Genomic DNA, 18,446 nt, shown 5'->3' with positions numbered 1-18,446 from the left:
CTGAGCAAAACTTTCCTCTCTAGCTAAATTGAAGTTTAGATGGCTGACAGTTCTCCTAAATGTTAGAGTGACCCAGTCCTTTCATTATGCAGTACTACCTATTCTTACATTTGCCTAAATCTACTACACACATTAAACATTTTGTACTTGATATTTTCTGTTTGTTTAAGCTTTAGTACCTGTTCCTCACAGGTGTTTGGAATTCCTTATCATTCTCAATATAGCCAGAGGTCACAGGAGTTCCCTGGTTAATCTGAATCTCACTTTAAAGGTACTCACCTCTTTCTTTTGTCTTTGGAAGGAGTTGAAGTGTTTACTTTGCTAAAGATATTTTCATCTCCCACAAGAACAGAATACAAAAGGTGAGTAAATCAACAGAGGGGGGGAAAAAAAAAAAAGCATCAATGTCAGATATATGTCAAAGTGTCTTAATTTCTACCCGAAATTAGTCTGATATATTTTCTGACATCCTACTTTTTATTTATGTGCATCTTTCAAAAACCTGAAAAGCTTGGTAAGATTTCAAGGTTTTATTTGCAACAGTACTGATGAGTCATAGTAGCGAGTCCTGATATAACAGTGAAAGCTTCTATAAAAATATGGTCTCTTAACATTAATGGACGTTTGAAAAATGTAGCTCAAAATCTTCCTGGACCTCAGTACTCCATTGATAATTTAGAAATAATCCCCTACGAAGAGTCCTGGTTTAACCATTGCTGTGAACATCTGTCTGAAGATCTGTTTATATCCAGTGCTGTGGGATCCATGTGGAAGCTTTCTTATTATTGAGGAAAAATCTCTATGATTCATCTTGTCCATTGAATCCTATGGGAATTTACTGTCTGTCCAGGTTTTTGGCACAGTGTCAATGGGATCAGAGGGAGACTGAACTGGAAAATAACAGAAAGCAGGGACTATGGAGAGGAGTGGAGTCCATCGTTTTTCTGCTTGCTGGAGAGGTTAAGGACAGGTAGGGAGTGAACTGCTGGTCCTTTCCTTGAATGGAAGGCAGCCTTCCTTCTGGATTACTCAGCCTTCCCTCCCCCTTCTTAGCACTCCAGTGTTTTCTCCCTTAACACTGCCATGTCTTCATACCTACCACCTTTACAAAAGTATTCCACATTCTCTCTCTCTCTCTCTTTTATTTTTTTTTCCTTCAAGGGGAAAGAATATTCATTGATACTTGTGAGGCTATTGGTTGATATGGAAATTAACACAAAGGAGGATCTTATATTTAATATGTGAATACATAATTTGCTCAAAATCAATGTTAAGGGAAAATATATGTAGCTGGGGAACATTTTTTGTACATTCAAAAAAACAAAAAGGAAAAAAAACAACAGCAACAACAAACACCAGAAAATATTAATGTTTTGTCTGGAAGTTACTCTTAGAAATTCTGGCAATTTGCTTGTAATAAGGTACAGATTTTTAATTGTTTGGCAAAAGTAACACATTTAGCCCTGCTACATAGAATTACATCCTAATCTGTCATGTTGAGAACAAGAAAAACTTGTAATACAAGCAGAGTATTTCAGTATTGAAATATTTATTTACCAAGTCTTTGGGCACTAGAGTTTGTTTTGTTTTGTTCTAACAATCACATGCTCCATTACTGATTTACAGGATTAATTTTCCTTTCAAGGTTTTAAGGATCTATTCTGAAAGCTTAAAAAAAAAGTACTTTATTTCAAATGATAGAGTTTGAGGTTTCATCATTTGAGAGAGCTCTTATCCTGAAAAACTTACAAACTGGCATAAAACCTAAAAGAGCATCCACCCCTGCATGGGCTGCCATGTAGAGAAATACATGTGCTGGGTTTTGAGAAACCAACAGTTAAATAGGTACCCATTGTTAAATGAGAAGACCTGTGAATGTCATTTTGTTTATTTATTTAGTCAGTTATTTTAAGTTATTTTCTGGTCACATTTCTCTATGAAAACTTGAAAAAATGCATATTTCCATTCCTGGGAAGGAATGACTTATTCTATTTTATTTGCTTTTATACGGTTTAAGTTCCCACAGCTATGCTGTGTCCTTCTGCTTCATGGCTCATTCTGTGTTCTTGGTTTTCCTGATTCCCTGCCCTCTCAGTAGAGTTCCAATAAATGAGTCAGTTAAGCTGAACACTGACTTTCACGATACTAAATAGAGACTACTTATTTATAAGCGTCAAGTAGTGTTCTTTAGAAAGTCTATGGGCCATATCTAGTTAGCTTAAGTGACTAAAGTTTTCTGGTGAGACCTGGCAGCATTTCCACCTCCTGAATCTGAATGTGACCCTGTTAGGCTATATCCTAACTCAATATCAGGATGAGATCTCAGCATGTGCTTTTCTCCACCTCCATCACTTTGGTTTCTGTGGGTAATAAACTCAAAGGCATAGCCCTGAAAGCAGTCATGGAGGGCTGTAGTTGGTCTCTGATTGGTGCTGAGGGAAAGCAGAATAGGAGAAGGTGGCAAGGACTCTTATTCTTCCATGGAAGAGGAAAAGAATATCTAAACCTGGCAGCACAGACCAATGATCTGGGCTGTGACTGCCTAATGCCAAGGCCACCTAAGAGACATAGGTGACACTGCTTGTGAAATTAAAGTTTCCCATGCATCTGAAGTTTTTTTGTTTTTTTTTTTTTTCCTGCACAGATGCAGAAGTGCCCAAGCTTCATAGGACTGAGGAGCTTGTGCTGTCATTCGTACCAAAGCCCAGCTTTCAGAAAATATGACAACTTCTGCATAAATTCTGTTTTATATAGTACATAAAATCGTTATTGGCTATCACACATCAGATGTCTTCTCCCAGGACTATATATTTTTTCCACTGTTTTATCTCCCATACTTTGGTCACATACCACAGATCACACTGCGTTATAGTAAGACATACTCTGTGAAAGGATGTGGGAGAGAAGATTAAAATAAGGACACAGAGTTGTAGGTGGGGGATGCAGGGCAAATAGGAATTAAAATCTTGATTCCTGGATTCTGTGTGTAGTATAATAAAAGATGGCAGTCTATTGGATTAGTGTGGTAAGAGATATTGAATTTAATTCCTGTAGACAGAATGAAAAGATTTCTGAAAGAATGGTTCAATTGCAAGAGTAAGGAGCACCATTGTTCTCTTTCATAGCACAGTCAGGAGCTCTTGCATCAAGCAAAACTGCAAAATATCATGGAAATCTTAGAAATCTTAGAAACATGCTCTGTTATTTTTCCTCTTCCACCCCCCCCACCCCCCCCCACACCTTGGTGTTTTCAACTGATTATGATAAAAATAATCACATGAATTTTATTTTGATCTGTTGAAAGTATATTAGGAGCTTGGGTCTCATTCTAATGCCCACAGGAATTTTACTCTTCCTGGAGTGCTTTAATGTTCTTATTCTATGGTACTAATATGGCAGGAATCTAAGAGAAAGAATTTAAGCAGAATCACACTTGCTTCATTTTCAAAGTTAAATTTTTTTTGACCATATCTTTTTTGAATTAGGCAAGGCCTTTATTTATTCTATTTAGAATAGAATAAAATCATAGAATATATCCTGAGTTGGAAGGGACCCACAAGGATGGATCATTGAGTCCAGCTCCTGGCTCCACACAGGTCTACCCAAAAATCAGAATTCAGACCATATGACTGAGAGCATAGTCCAAACGCTTCTTAAATTCTGACAGGCTTAGTGCCGTGACTATGTCCCTGGGGAGTCTGTTGCAGTGCATGACCACCGTCTTGGTGAAGAACCTTTTCCTAATATCCAACCTGAACCTCCCCTGTCGCAGCTTGACTCCATTCCCTCAGGTCCTATTGCTGGTCACTAAAGAGAATAGATCGGTGCCTGCACCTCTGCTTCCCCTCATGAGGAAGCTGTAGACTGCAATGAGGTCTCCCCTCAGCCTCCTCTTTTCCAGGCTGAACAGGCCGAGTGACCTCAACCGCTCCTCTCCCTCGGGCCCTTCACCATCTTTGTAGCCCTTCTCTGGACACTCTCCAACAGTTTCACGTCCTTTTTGTACTGTGGTGCCCAAAACTGTACACAGTACTTGAGTTGAGGCCGCACCAGCACAGAGTAGAGCAGGACAATCATTTCCATTGACCGAGTAGCAATGCTGTGCTTGATGCACCCCAGGGTACGGTTGGCCCTCCTGGCTGCCAGGGCACACTGCTGACTCATATTCAAACTTGCTATCTATCAAAACCCCCAGATCCCTCTCTGTGGGGCTGCTCTCCAGCATCTCGTTCCCCAGTCTGTACGTATAGCCAGGGTTGCCCCTTCTCAAGTACAGGACCTGGCACTTGCTCTTGTTAAACTTCATACAGTTGGAGATTGCCCAGCTCTCCAATTTGTCCAGATGTTTCTGCAAGGCCTTTCCACCCTCGACAGAGTCAACAGCTCTTCACAGTTTAGTATCATCAACAAACTTACTCAAAACACCTTCTAGTCCTACATCCAAATCATTTATGGAAACATTGAAAAGAACTGGCCCTAAAATGGAGCCCTGGGGGACCCCACTGGTGACAGGCTGCCAGCATGAGGTAAACCTGTTTCCCATGACCCTTTGAGCCCTACCGGTCAGTCAAATGTTCACCCATCATATGATGTTTTTATCTAGCTGTATGCTGGACATTTTGTCCAGTAAGATCCTATGAGAAACCATATCGAAAACTTTACTGAAATCCAAAAAATAACATCAACTGGCTTCCCTTGATCAACTAGATGGGTGATCTTATCATAAAATTAAATTGAATTTGTTAAGCAGGACCCTTGTGAACCCATGTTGGTTGTGATTTATGACTGCATTGTCCCCCAGGTGCATTTCAATAACTCCCAGGATAATCTTCATAATTTTACCAGGTACTGACATGAGACTGACAGGCCTGTAATTAGCAGGGTCTTCTTTCTTGCCCAGCTTCCAGTCAACTTTCTTGCCCAGCTTCCACTCAATTGGAACCTCGCGAGATTCCCAAGACCATTGAAAAATAGTTGAGAGAGGTCCTGCAATGATGTCAGCCAGCTCTCTGAGCACCCTGGGATGAATTCCATCAGGCCCCATGAACTTGTATGGATCCAGGTGGAGCACCAAATCCAGCACACGTTCAGGGTTGGCTGGGAGATCCCACCAGCACAGTCCTCCAGCTCAAGGCACTTCAGGTCCCAACGTCCATCATCGGTGTTGAAGATAGAGGCAAAGAAGGCATTAAATGTCTCTGCTTTGCCCATGTCCTTGTTTGTGAGGTGACTATTCCAATCAAGCAGTGGACATATGTTTTCTCTTTATTTTAATTGCATGTGAAATTATAGTAATTTTAATGGATAATGAAGATTTTGAATTCAGAAAACTTAAACTAGTTCTTTCTGGGTTATAAGTCATGGGGGAACTCTTTCATAAGTGTTTTATGATGAACTGGAACTGACCTCTTTTAATCTTACTGAACATAAAGGCAGGAACATTTTGGGTTCTATTTTAGGGAAAGGAGACTGCTATTTCTTGCCTGTTCTTGAAAGGTACAGGTAAAAAACAGTAGTCCTACTTGTTTATTTTTGGATCTGAAGATGCAAGTGCATAGTTTCTATAGATACCACTGGGTAATCCAGCAAATATGTAGGCTGCTCTGTGTAGAGAGTTCAAATACAAGGCTGGTCAATCTGCTCAGGAGAGCTGCAAGTCTCCTTTTCATGCTGCCTCTATGACTCATGCTTTGAGCGGTGCATTTGCTACTAAGAAGTTTTCAGATATTTATTCTGAAAGCAGCCACCTATCCTCCCAAAATTAATTTCTCTCTACAAATTTCAGCATACTGAAACGTATCACTATTCTTTGCTTCAAAATGAAAAGAGGATTAAAAACATTTTTTTTTACTGCTTCTGACTGCTAATGTTTGAAAGAGATCATAAGAAAAATATAAGAAAAATACATTTTTTATTGATTAAAATGTGATGCTTTTTCTTTCTTCTCCTTGATGTTATTATGTTCCTGTTGAAGTCTAAGTTGGTGACTTCAGGAAAGTAGGTGACTGGAAAATTTAAGTAAGGTGACTCTGAAATCTAACTCACCCTGGGCTAGAAATATTTCTCAACTGATTGCAGGAAAATAAAATAAAATAAAATGCTCCATTCGTGCAGTGTTTGACTAGTTTGTAAGAGGGAAACCACCATACAATAATAATGAGCGATAAGAATGCAGAGAGCAACTTTGAAGCTGATACTTGGGCATTCTTAGTGAGACACAACTCCCTGCAAACACTGCATTTCTATTCCTGGGAAAGAAGAAGCCCACAGGCAGTTGCATTCAGTGTTGGGTTGAAAGGCATGACGTAGTGAGGATGCCATGCTCATTTTGTCATTTTTCTGTCCAGTTTGCTCTGCATTAAAAATGTATCTCTCAGATTTGCAGATTGTATATGATCTGAAAACCAAGCCAGACTCATACCATCACTAATAACAATCACTACAGAAAGAAAATATTGGCAAGTTCAATTTGCTAAGTTTTGCAGTCAGATTTTACTTGATAGTCAACAATTGCATATAAACACAGCTGAGTTCTCCAGTGATTAATTGGTCTTAGAGGTGTAACAGTTAGAAACTTTTTTTTTTTTTCTGTCAATTCAACTATAATTAATCACAATTGGAGGTCACTTTGAAAAGCAGAATTGGTACATTGTCTATTATGGGCATGTCATTTTAACCAGTCATTTTTTATATGTAAACTTATGTTAAAATGTGGCCAAAAAAAAAATAATAACAATAACAATAAAAACAGCTTAGAATAAACATTATAAAGCAAAAGATAAAAAGGAATCAGTCACTTAAGAATTTTTTTTTTAATGAACTATGTTGGGTTTGATGTTTCTCAGTTTTAAACATCACAGATTTATTTAGTATTCCAATAAAAAACTGCATATGAATTTTTTCAATTAAACCAGGCTAGTGGTATTTCCTTTTTACATAATAAGATGGAAAGGCTGAGAAACTTTACTTCAAGATTAATTAGCTAATTGATCTCCATTGCCTTTTACTTCTGTCTTCCTTATTGCTTTTGCACCTTTCATGTGCAAATTTATCTCTGACATAAATACATTGACTTTCAGCCAAGTTGTATCATAGATTTCTGTTATATCTTTCAATTTAAAGGAGGGCTGTAAGCAGTCAGGAGTTGTATGGGATACCTTCAAGAAGAAATCAGATGTTGTAGTAAAAAAGTTGATGATTCAATAGGGGATTTTTTCTCTGTGACAGATTTAAAAAGTTCCTCAGTAATTTCCTGGCCCAATAATATTTTCCCTCAACAACTTCTTAAATTCTCCCTTCTGAGTTCACCTGTAAAGATAAGCAACAGTTTTCTATGCTAATGAACCCTCAAATGTAATATGATTGTAAGACACAGACCATTTTCTCTGAATTTCACCCTGAGTGTCCTAGGGATCCAAAATCAGTGAAAATGAAGACAGAGCGAAGAGATCATTCCATAGCAGAGAAATAGTCCTGGATATTCCTTCTGTACTGGAAAGGGCAGTAGGTGATCTCCCAGAGACCAAGTGGTCTTTCCTTCTGACCTTTTTAGACAGGCCAGGGCAGAACAGCAGCTTGTTCCTGTGCTTAATTGCTGCAGAACACCTTAGCAATGATTTATACCAACATATGGAAAATAAAACCTTAATTTATACAGATGAAATGTTTGCCTACCACAGATTTTTTTTTTTTTTTTTTTTAATGGTGGATTTGGACAATAACCCTGACTCACCCATGTCTGTGACATTTCCAAGCTTGTAAATTGTTCACGAGTTAACATCCTATTCAGTATTTGACAAACAGGGAGTCAGGGTTGACAGTTGCTATCCTTTCCTCATACTGCCTAAGGCTAGGATTTGTCTCTGGTTTCATTTATTAGTTATATAACCTACATGCTATTTTTGAGCTATTAATAAATAAATATTAAAAAAAAAAAAAAAAAAGAGAGAGAAATAAGCTGATGTAGAGAAAGAGAAATCCCCATCTGGGAATTACCCACCAGGTAACTGCTACATGCAGTGGACTGATCTACATATGCATGTATTAATTTGCAGTTAAAATGTTCAAGTCAGGGAAAACTGAGCCAACAAAGCCTTTTAGGGTTATGTAACAATGATAAATGTACTGCAACAGTTCCGGGTGAGTACTGGGCCCCTGAAATTTATGGTTTGTTTGTCTCTCTCTTTTTTTTTTCCTTTTTTTTTTAACCCCTTAACCAGAAAAGCTCAGCTGCAGTGAAGTGTCTGTATTTTGCAACGTGATCTTGCTTATTTTTATCTTATTGCCTGAACCCTGTCCAAGTCATAAAAAGAATCTGAATCTCAGATACTATCAGCCACCACCTGACTCCTAGTATATTCTCTTATGTTAGCAAGGAGCGAGGAAAACAATACATGTAGTGCCATTAGCTCTCATTATTGAGGTAGCATCCCAGGCCAATTTTGGTGTACAGCAATGAGGGCAGCAGCAGGGGACATTAAGCTGAGTTAGGTAAAAAGGCAAATCAAGCAACTTCACCTATAAGTAGACAGCTTTGCTGCTCAGGGCTTCAAGTTGGGCATTACAGCTCAGATGCCACAGCAACTGTTTGAAACCACTGTGCTGGCAGCCCGTGGCTCTGCTTTCCATCAGAGGACACAGACTGCAGTGTCAACAATAAGGAAAAAAGTGATTAAATGAGGAGGAAAAGTGTACGAAACGATGTCAGAGGTTCTTCACTCCAGTACAGCTGATGTGACTCAGTTCTACAGAAAGAGCTGTAGCCCAGCTCTTCGCCCAGGGAGGGCCTGCAACTCTTCACTGGTCGCAGGTAACATCTCAAAGGTAACTACAGAAATAGTTATTGTCTTTGGAAAGTGTGAAGGATTTGCCTTACAAAAGTTTTGTACAAGTATACAGACATTCAGCTAGGTTTTGCTCCTTAAAAGGAAAACTTTGATTTAAATTTAGTTTACCATCTCTTTATCAGTTCTGGGGCTGAAAACACTCTAGGGAATGGGTAAGTCAGTCTATCAAGTTTAGTTTCTTTGTTTGTTGTGAAAGAAATTAAATATAAAAGACAGAGCCAGCAAAGTAAGTCACCTTACCTTGAAACTGCCTGTCACAGCAAGATAAAACTGAAAAAAAGACTTTCAGCTTTGTCAGCAGAGGAACCTATGCATTATCTGTTACTGAAACTAACATTTTTTGTGCTACCTAATGATTAAACAAAGATGATGGCAGTAATAGAGCACTACTAGCAGAAAACAGTTTAAAAAATATAGTTTCTGCAAAACTCACAGTCCCAAACTCTCTGATCATCGATACAGACTGTTTTCAGAGAGGAATATAGCACTTCAACTTGATGAAAATGTGAATCATATTTTCAGGTTCAATTGCTTAATTATTTTGCTTTCTTTCTATCACTTCTACCTTCAGGTTGCAGCTTAGATTTTCCCTCATGGATTTGTATGTGCAATGTAATACCAGCTTTTCAAATTGACAAATGGGTTTTCTACACACTTGCATTCAGTAAGTTAACTGTTCTGCTGCAGGCCTTAATTATATCATCAGTTTTAATTTGTTTTATTTTACTTTAGTTTGTCTCATTGAATGTAAGACTGAAATATTTAAGCTGATAAAACTCACACTGTTATATCAGACTGATTAAACTGTTTACATATATATATGTTTAATAACAGTTATAACAGTTTAATCAGTCTGTATATATATATATATCCCACACAAACAACCAAACTGGGATTGCATGGCAATTTATCAAATATTTATGTTTTCAATAAATTCAATAATTCAATTATGGGCATTTTTATTGCACCACTTTTTGCCCAAATATCATGCTGTTGTGAAATATCACCAGAGCACTTTCCACAGAAAAATTATTTTTTTCCCATGGGAAGACTTTTCTCTCTTACTCTGCCCAACATACAGACAAGAAACTTAGGATGTCTGTTCAATTCTGCCCAGTCCTCTCTGCTCAGTAAAGGGGAAATCAATTCGAAATAGTCAATAGTAGAAGGTCCACATAGAAGTGTAACTATGATTTGATGGATTCTCCTGTGTAATATTTCAATATGTCTGATTTTTCGTTAGATTTCTAAAATCCACATTCTACAGCTCTTTGGAATACACACCTGAACTGAAGATGCTTTGAAATTTATGGAATCATCTTAAGCTGATTAACCGCTCTTTTGTGTCAACACAAGCAAGAATAAGTTTAGCTTGATCTTAGATCCTGCATTTGCAGAGAATTAATTTAATTTTGTTCAGCTCAATGGAATAGTGCAACTAATTATTTCAACTCACTCTTTTATCTGAAATACATTCTGGTGACTGGCCATGCAGTGACAAATGTTTGGCAGCCCATCTGTGCCATGACCTGCAGTTCAGTCTGACAATTTTAATGGTATACGGCTAACTGCACCTAGCTAATTTAAATTGTTTTTCATGCCATTACCGGTCTAAACACTGCATTCTATATGTAGACAAAATAAATAAATCTTTTTTATTTTTATTTTAAAATATCTGTCTGTGAAAATGGTGGTCTAAGGAAACTGAGATTTTAGCCACATGAGGCAACATGACTCTAAGCCACATTATAATGTCATTGTATACTTAGAGGTGGAAATCTTATGGCAATTTCCAGTCTCTTTAGAACTGTCAGTTTGATATGTATGACAAAATAATCAGTATAATTTTGTAGTGACATTGCATACAGAATTATTTATTTATTTATTTATAAGAAATAAAACACAGTTTATATTCCATAAATATTTTCCCTAAGAAGATAAGCAGCCAGCATCCTTCTACTATGAATAGGAGTATGCTGGCATCCTTCACCTGAAATCATAATGGCTTGAAACCGGTGTAATTCTAATGGCCCGGGTTTACAGGGAAAATGAGAGCTTTTTCAAAATACATGTGTTGTTCACAGAAAGCTTTTTAATTTCTCACAGAGATTGTAAGAAAAATATCACACAGGAAAAACACATGAAATGTGAGATTTGGGATGTCTGACTTCTTCCTTTTGTTTGCACTGGTTTTCAGCAGTGTTTCTGTTGTTTCACTGTGGTCACCTCTCCAGTAAGAGCAGAAGAGAGCAACTGAATCACAGGAATCATAAAATGCTCTCAGGAGAACCAGTGGGGAAGCTCAATCATAGCAAAGAGTGTGAATGAGAACAGAAAGAAAATAAACAGTACCTAAGATGAGTCACTACAGAAGCCAAGCCAAGTGGAAATATTTGGGATTTGTGCTGACACTTCTTGGTTTTGGTTCAGCTTCAAAAGAAAAAAAATCTCACAAGAAAAAATAGCAACCTTAACTGAACAAAAGGAGAATAACAATTTAACTAAAATCAATTTTACATCCAATACTTTAGACAGGGATTTTGAACAGCCTATATTTATATATCGCATGTTCTGCAGAACAAATGTATAATCAGTGAAGCAGTCTATCTATAATTTTCAAATAGTTTTTCTATGTAAGTGTCTCACTTTGTTCAGTGTAGTTCAACTTAGCAGGGACACTTCACTAAATTATTCTGTTCTGCCACATAACTCCAGTACTGGAAGAGACAAGGGACTCCAGAAATGTCATAGACATGCTTTGAAAAAACTTGCAGAAAGAAATAGTGATGGGATAAGCAAACCATAAAAACCTGCCAGACCGAAACAGGTACTACCCTGGGCTTGTCTCAGAATCTGCACGTATGCAGATAATTCAAGTCTTGTTTACACTACAGAACTAAAAAAAAAAAAAAAAAATCTTATAACACATCCTAGCACCGAGTCTCATGCAATTTTGCAGATTAGAAGATACATGACACAATTAAACATGCATGCAGGTATATTTTAGTTATTCATGAATAGCTACGTAGAAAGATTAATTTAAAAACTTCACTGCTTTCTCTTAACAGATCTCAACAAAGTACTGGGAAAGGATTTGATAAGAAGTAAGAACAGACTTTTCTCAAGACAATGCAGCTATAAACAAGAGTCAGGAAAACAGATTAATTTAGTGGTCAGATAATCTTTGAAAATCCTTGGATTGACTATGGTATATATCTGACTATGTACTGGCATTTGAAAAAGAAAATGGAAAATTAGATTTTGGCTACAGTACTTGTTTCCTTCTGTTTTTCTTGTAGTCTAAACACGCAAATCCATACAGTGTAGTGGAAATTTAGCAGTCATATTATGTAGCCATTAACACCAGAAAACTTTCTATGACCATGGTACAGCATAAAAAAATAATCAAAATCTACCAACACTTCCTCACGGTGGATCATATATTCTAAATGTAGCTGGTTCTCTGATGCCGTGCCTTGAAGCTGTGAATAAACCCTGATACTTAAAGACAGCAGACTAGATTTAAGCTTTTTAGTAGAAATAATGAGCTAAACTTATCTTCCTTAAAATACTCTATGAAAAACAATTTTGTCACAAGAGCCTGCCTATGTAGGCTTTGCCCTCAATAAAGTCCTGATGCCTGCGGCTACAGATTCACAGCACCTAATTTTGGAATGAAAGGCTGGGAGTATCAGGACACTGCTTTCAAACAGAGTATCAAGGGTTTATTTTTCCCAGCACTCTGAGGCACAGGTCATCTTGATAATCTCTTCTGGTGCCTGAGAGACACAAGAGAAGTTTTCACAGAATGGCCAAGGTTTGAAGGGACCTCTGAAGATCATCAATCCACCCTCCCTGCCAAGCAGGATCATCTAGAGCACATTGCACAGGATGGCATCCAGGCAGGTTTTGAATATTTCCGGAGAAGGAGACTCCACAGCCTCTCTGGGCAACCTGTTCTAGTCCTCTGTCACCCTCAAAGTAAAGAAGTGCCCTCTCATATTCAGCTGGAACTTCCTGTGTTTCAGTTTGTGCTCGTTGCCTTTCATTCTGTTGCTAGGTAAAACCGAAAAGAGTCTGGTTCCATCCTCTTGACACCCTCCCTTCAGATATTTATACGTGTATTGATGAGATCAATATCATGCCTTACCTACCCAGGGCAGTAAATTGTTTTCTCCATACAACAACCACATTGTAGATGTTAAAGACAAAACCAGCTCAGAGAGATTTAATTGACACTTGCAGAGCTGAGGTTTGCTGACCAAAGGATGGGTGGCCATGGCAAAGCTAGACCTCATGAAAAAAAAAAAGGGGGGGGGAGAGGGAGCTGAGACAAAACTGTACTCTGAACTTTGGTTTCTTGTTTTTCATTATGCAAGAGGAACAGTGGAACAGTGAGAGATGGTCCCTAGCCACTGAAGATGACTTCCAAATATGACATTCTCATTTAGGAATAATAGCACAATCCTTTCCCCAGCATCAGGTTCTTATTTAGCTTTCCAAGGCTTTGGCTGAAACAAAATTGGAGTGTCAAAATGGCAGTGGAGCCTGCTTGCTAAGAGATGGTGCTTAATAATGCCTGAGCCTAAAGACAGCCCAGACAATCAAAGCGGTACATAGGAACCAAAGTGCCACCCCAGGCCTTCTACACTCTGTGCTCTTCTTCCATTTCTCATGCCATGGATGAGCACCACAACATGGAAAGCCTTCTTGCATACAAACACACTTCAACAGTGAGGATTGCCTTGACAGAATTCCCTTCAGGGTCACACAAACAAGGAGATGCTGTGTTTCGACTGATCCTAAGCATAGGTATAATAAGGTTAGAGGATCTAGTTCTTCACATTGTAAAGCCTTTTCAAGTGCTGACTTTGATATATCTGTGCTCTCTGTAGTCATGTGTGGATTTGTAGTGCTCTACAAATAACAATAGAATATGGCAGTGCAAATATTTGACTTAATTTTGCATCCAGTGTGATTTAAGGATGCTGACATACTCAGATATTAATTCCACATACTGTTTGTTTTTTTTTTAATTAGAATTTGCCAACTGCAGTGCATTAAAAACAATCATATATATATATTATTCCAGAAATGTATATATTCTATATTTTTTAAATCAGTCAATTTTAGCTTATATATAAGGCAACATATTAATTACACTGAGTACCATTTTAAATTTAGTATCACTTTTCAATTATTTTATAATATTATTTTGCATTAATTCATTTTCTAATTTGTAAGAGCTATATTTTTCAATACTTAAGTTTAGCAAATGTTGATTTGTCAAAGTTGCTTCAAGTGACTGTTGCTGGAAGCCTAGGCAGGTATTCTGAATAAAAAACAAGGAAGGAGGTATGAGTTTCACCTTCCTCAGGAACCAAGAATTTCAAGCATTTGTTCTGAGTTCAGGCTGGTATTGGTAGCTAAGCATATATATTTTCTCCTTTGTCTACTTGCCAATTTAAGTGTCCAGAGTAAACACGGCATGATAAAAATTAATATTTTGCGAGTTTGGAAAAAGTAACACTACTCACTTTTCATTATCACTTTTGTTATCATGCCAATGCTATTATGTATCTCCATTTGATAATTCCTTTGTAATTATAAATATATATATATATATGTATATTGCCAATCAATGTGGTAAACTCCAATGGTTATCTTTCCCTTTTTCAGTAATTCATCCGACCTTGTGGAAGATCCTGCATTTATTTGAATTGTTCTTGGCTGGGATTTTCTCAACTCTATATCCAACAGATCAAAGCTGAACTGATTTCTGCAAGCCTTGTGATCAGAATAAGCCATGAAAAGATAATATAGATATATTTTGAAAAGCAACAACTTTTTTCAAAGACAGAAAAAAAATAAAAATCTCCTATTCATAATTTAGTCTTAGACTGACCCCTGAACCTAGGAAGGGACCTACACCCTTGGGTCTTCAGATTTTGCTTTTGCTTCACCTGTCTCCCTTGAGCTCAAAGAAGATGTTAGCTAAACTTTTCTTGCAGCTTTCTCATACAGCTGGTTTCTCCCCTTCCACCTCCTGGAACAAAAAGGCATGCCAGCTCTGGTGTGCCTGCTGGAATTTCACAGATGTGGGTTTCAATGCCTATTCTGGCTTTCCTGGATGTTAATTGCCCTCATGAAAATTCTCGCAGTACTTTATTATTGGTTGGGCAACACACAACTATTAATTTAAAATAATTTTACGAATTAGCAGCTTGTTGTAGTCAGTGGAGCTGAGAATTTAAGGTCAAATTATTCATAGAAATAGGTCTCAGTAGAGCTACATTAGGAGAGGATTTGTCTTTTGGTTTTCAGGTAATGTGGTATTTCTGTGAACTTTATAATTGAAGAGGATGCGAACTTGTTACTACATCACTCTATAGACAAAGTTGCTGTACAAATGCTAATGACTTCACCTCTCTTACCTCTTGTAGAAAAACACTAATGTCTTCTTTTTTATTGTCATAAAACAAAGGTTCCATGAAACTGTCTCATGGTTATGGACTGCAACCTAATAAATTTGAGAATACATGGAGATCGTGTGTATCCTTTAACTTAATATCCATTAAGCTTCTGGTGCAAATTGCATTCCCTACTTTTTTTTTTTTTTCTTTTTTTTTTTTTTTCCCTTTGGTATGTATGTGTTATAGTTAAAAATTAGGCAAGCCATTGAAATGATGGTCATGGCTTTGTGAGAAATTTGTCATGCCAAGTTGTGAAGACTCAGCTGATAACTTAATGATGAATTCCCTGTGGGCTATTCTCTTCCCCTCTCTCCCAAGAGATCTTGATCTTTCATTTTCAAAGATGCGGTATTTTTGTAAAATGTGTAATTAATCAGGGAACACAATGTAATTGAAATACTAATTACAGTTGCTTATTCAGGTACCAACATTTCTGTTACAATATTAGTTGCTTAAATAATTTTGTGACTGTGGATTTTGAATCCACATTAATCCAATTACCTGGAATCAGTTGCAAAATAATTTGATATGGACAGTATCCTAAGCCAAAGCAAATTACAATTAAGGTTAGTGAAACTTCTGGAGGCAAAGGAGCCTTGGAGACAGTATAGCAAATTACAACCCAATTGTATCTGGATTCATGATTTTTCTCCATGATTTTTAAAATGAGTGTTTCACCTTTATTGTTTTTAACCCATCCTTCTTATCACCTGGGACTTGCATGTTTGATTTAAATGTTCTGAGATAACCCCCCATGTTCTAGTATGTGGCTGTAAGATGACCTGAGTTTGATGTCATTATCATATCCTGTATGATAGTTTCTCTGAAAATAATGATTGCTGTTATTTTTTGAGCCTGTTATTTATCCTGTGACATGTTTCTGTATGTCTGTGGGTACTTCTTGTGCTGAGGTGCTTGGAAGTGATGTGGGATTTGAAAGAAGGAAGTCAAATTGGAGTGTGCCATTAAATTCTTAGGTTGGACACAACGTGTGTGATATTGCCAGCATAAATTGATAGAATGTGCAAGCCTGTGGTGATCATGAAACCTCTTTTTCCTCCAAATCCACCCTTTGGTGGAAATGAGCCCTCTTATATTATGTGCAAATGACCCCTTCTGGAGCACACTTGGCATGGCCCTGCCATATACACAGCAGCTTTGCCAAGCCCACTGCTTTTAAACAGTTCCCCTTCACATTGGCATGTATAAAAATAGGGAGCATAAGAACCCTTAAGTGTACTCACGACTAAAATAAAATCAAACTGTATCACTGAAAGTAGTTCTCTTGTGGATTACTCCCAGGTAGCTTTTTTCCACCAATGCATTTCTGTGAAGCTTATTTCTTGGCTTACCCACACACCATCTGCCTATTGCTATAGTTGTCTTATGATTATACAGTTCCAGCTCACATGCTGACTGGACAAAAAAGGAAAACAAAGCAGTTTAAAAATCTGTGTGGTACTTTCTGTCCAATGTATTTCTAGTCCAAATATAATGTTTGTTGGATTAGTTGCTTGTGGGTTTTTTTGTTTGTTTTTTACTTGTCATAGTGGAATGGAGTGATCTAGGAATTTCAGGTACCCCCAATTCTACCTGTCTTTGTTTTTACAAGATGAGATGAGAATATATTCCAGCTTTAAGAGTAGGATGGATTTTAACCCTGAGAGTGAGCAAAATCTGATAGGGACATTAATGACAATAAAATAATAATAATAATAAAAATGGTCAATAGAGTTTGAATACTAATACATGAGATTTAGTTCATCTATAATAAACAAAATGTTCTCTCAGTGGCAACTTGTTGTTAGTGATAATAATTAGTGATGATAATTTGAAATTATAATGTATCATGCCTTTCCTCACAGGACGTCATATTACTCTGAATATTAACTGCTGAAATATTGCATACCCTTGCAGTAAATTAAGTAAAATACACTTTTTTTTTTTTCCCATTTCTCAACTGAAGAAAATATGTCTGATTTTTCTGTAGAGCAGAATACTGTAATTTCCAAAGGCCTAGCACATCTAAATGGTGAGGCTGCAAGACTGAGGAGATCCAAATCTAGAATGAAGATTTTCTGGGCATATAGCTCATGTGTTGATAGAGGTTGCTTTACATTTTTCTCCATTCTGAGTACAGTAGTTCTCTGTGACATGTAAGTCCATGATTCTTTAACATGGACTTTATTCTTTATCCCACTAAAATATTAACCAACAATACTGAGCAATGAGCTACCTTTTGTTTTTTCTTAAAGAAAGATGAACTTCAAGGTTTTCTGATGAGAAGAAATTGTCTGAGAGCTATTGTACTCATCACTGACACAGGTTGCATACAAGAAAAACTCTTTTACTCCCAACTCTGATCTTCGAGTCCAGTCAGGGCTTCTGGGCTCATCTGGTGGTGAAGTCTAATGATGTTTAAATGGGTTTATTCCCAGCTGGCAATAACAACTCGTGGATGTGTTTCATAGCAATGTTGTTGTTTAGACTGTTGGACTGTTTTAATCTTAATGAATTTTTAACATTTAATGGTACTCTCTCTTCTCAGTGTGAATGTATTTGAACATGTGGTAGCTGTACAAGTCTCTTTGTTGTTGCTTATATATGTTCTTGGAACTCAAGCTTAGAAATCCTATGAGGCTAGCTCTTAAAATATGCAATAAACAATGATGTTTTGGGTTATTATTTAAATTATTACTATGCAAGCTATTGTACAATTGTTCCTACAAATTCCAAATTGTTTGGAATCAAAGTTAAAAGGACATTTTACAGATTTATTTGGCTGAATTAGGAATTGAGCTTGAAATAGGTTTAAAAATTCTAGCAGTAAGATGTTTAGTAGTGTAATGTGAAAGAAAGCAGTTTACGATGCCACAACTATTCGAATAAATATAGAAACAATCAGCAAGATCTTCTCCCCCACCTCCCCCCAAATAAATACACATATAAAAAGAAAGCCTTATGGGAAGCAGAGGATGTTGCGTTAAGCTTAGATTGATAGCTACAGTCTGAATGAGTCAATATCATTTGCAGGTAGATGACGAGTAAGGAATCCTGTTTAAACCAGTCGTATCAATAACAACCCTGATTTTACTCAGAAGATGAGAGGTCAAATTTAGAGATTTTT

General features: G+C 37.2%; 1 long non-coding RNA gene across 1 annotated transcript; it reads left to right on the top strand.

Annotated features, from left to right (window-relative positions):
• Positions 1-242: 242 nt before the first annotated feature.
• Positions 243-3,133, top strand: LOC310899129. Its single transcript, XR_014584022.1, has 3 exons — positions 243-362; positions 851-970; positions 2,645-3,133. It is a non-coding gene; the product is annotated as an uncharacterized lncRNA (long non-coding RNA).
• The last annotated feature ends 15,313 nt before the right edge of the window (positions 3,134-18,446 follow it).

This window comes from Anser anser, assembly GCF_964211835.1.
Source record: "Anser anser genome assembly, chromosome: 4".
Lineage (NCBI taxonomy): Eukaryota > Metazoa > Chordata > Aves > Anseriformes > Anatidae > Anser > Anser anser.
Note: the sequence above shows the minus strand (reverse complement) of the source record. Positions and strands in the feature narration are given on the sequence as shown.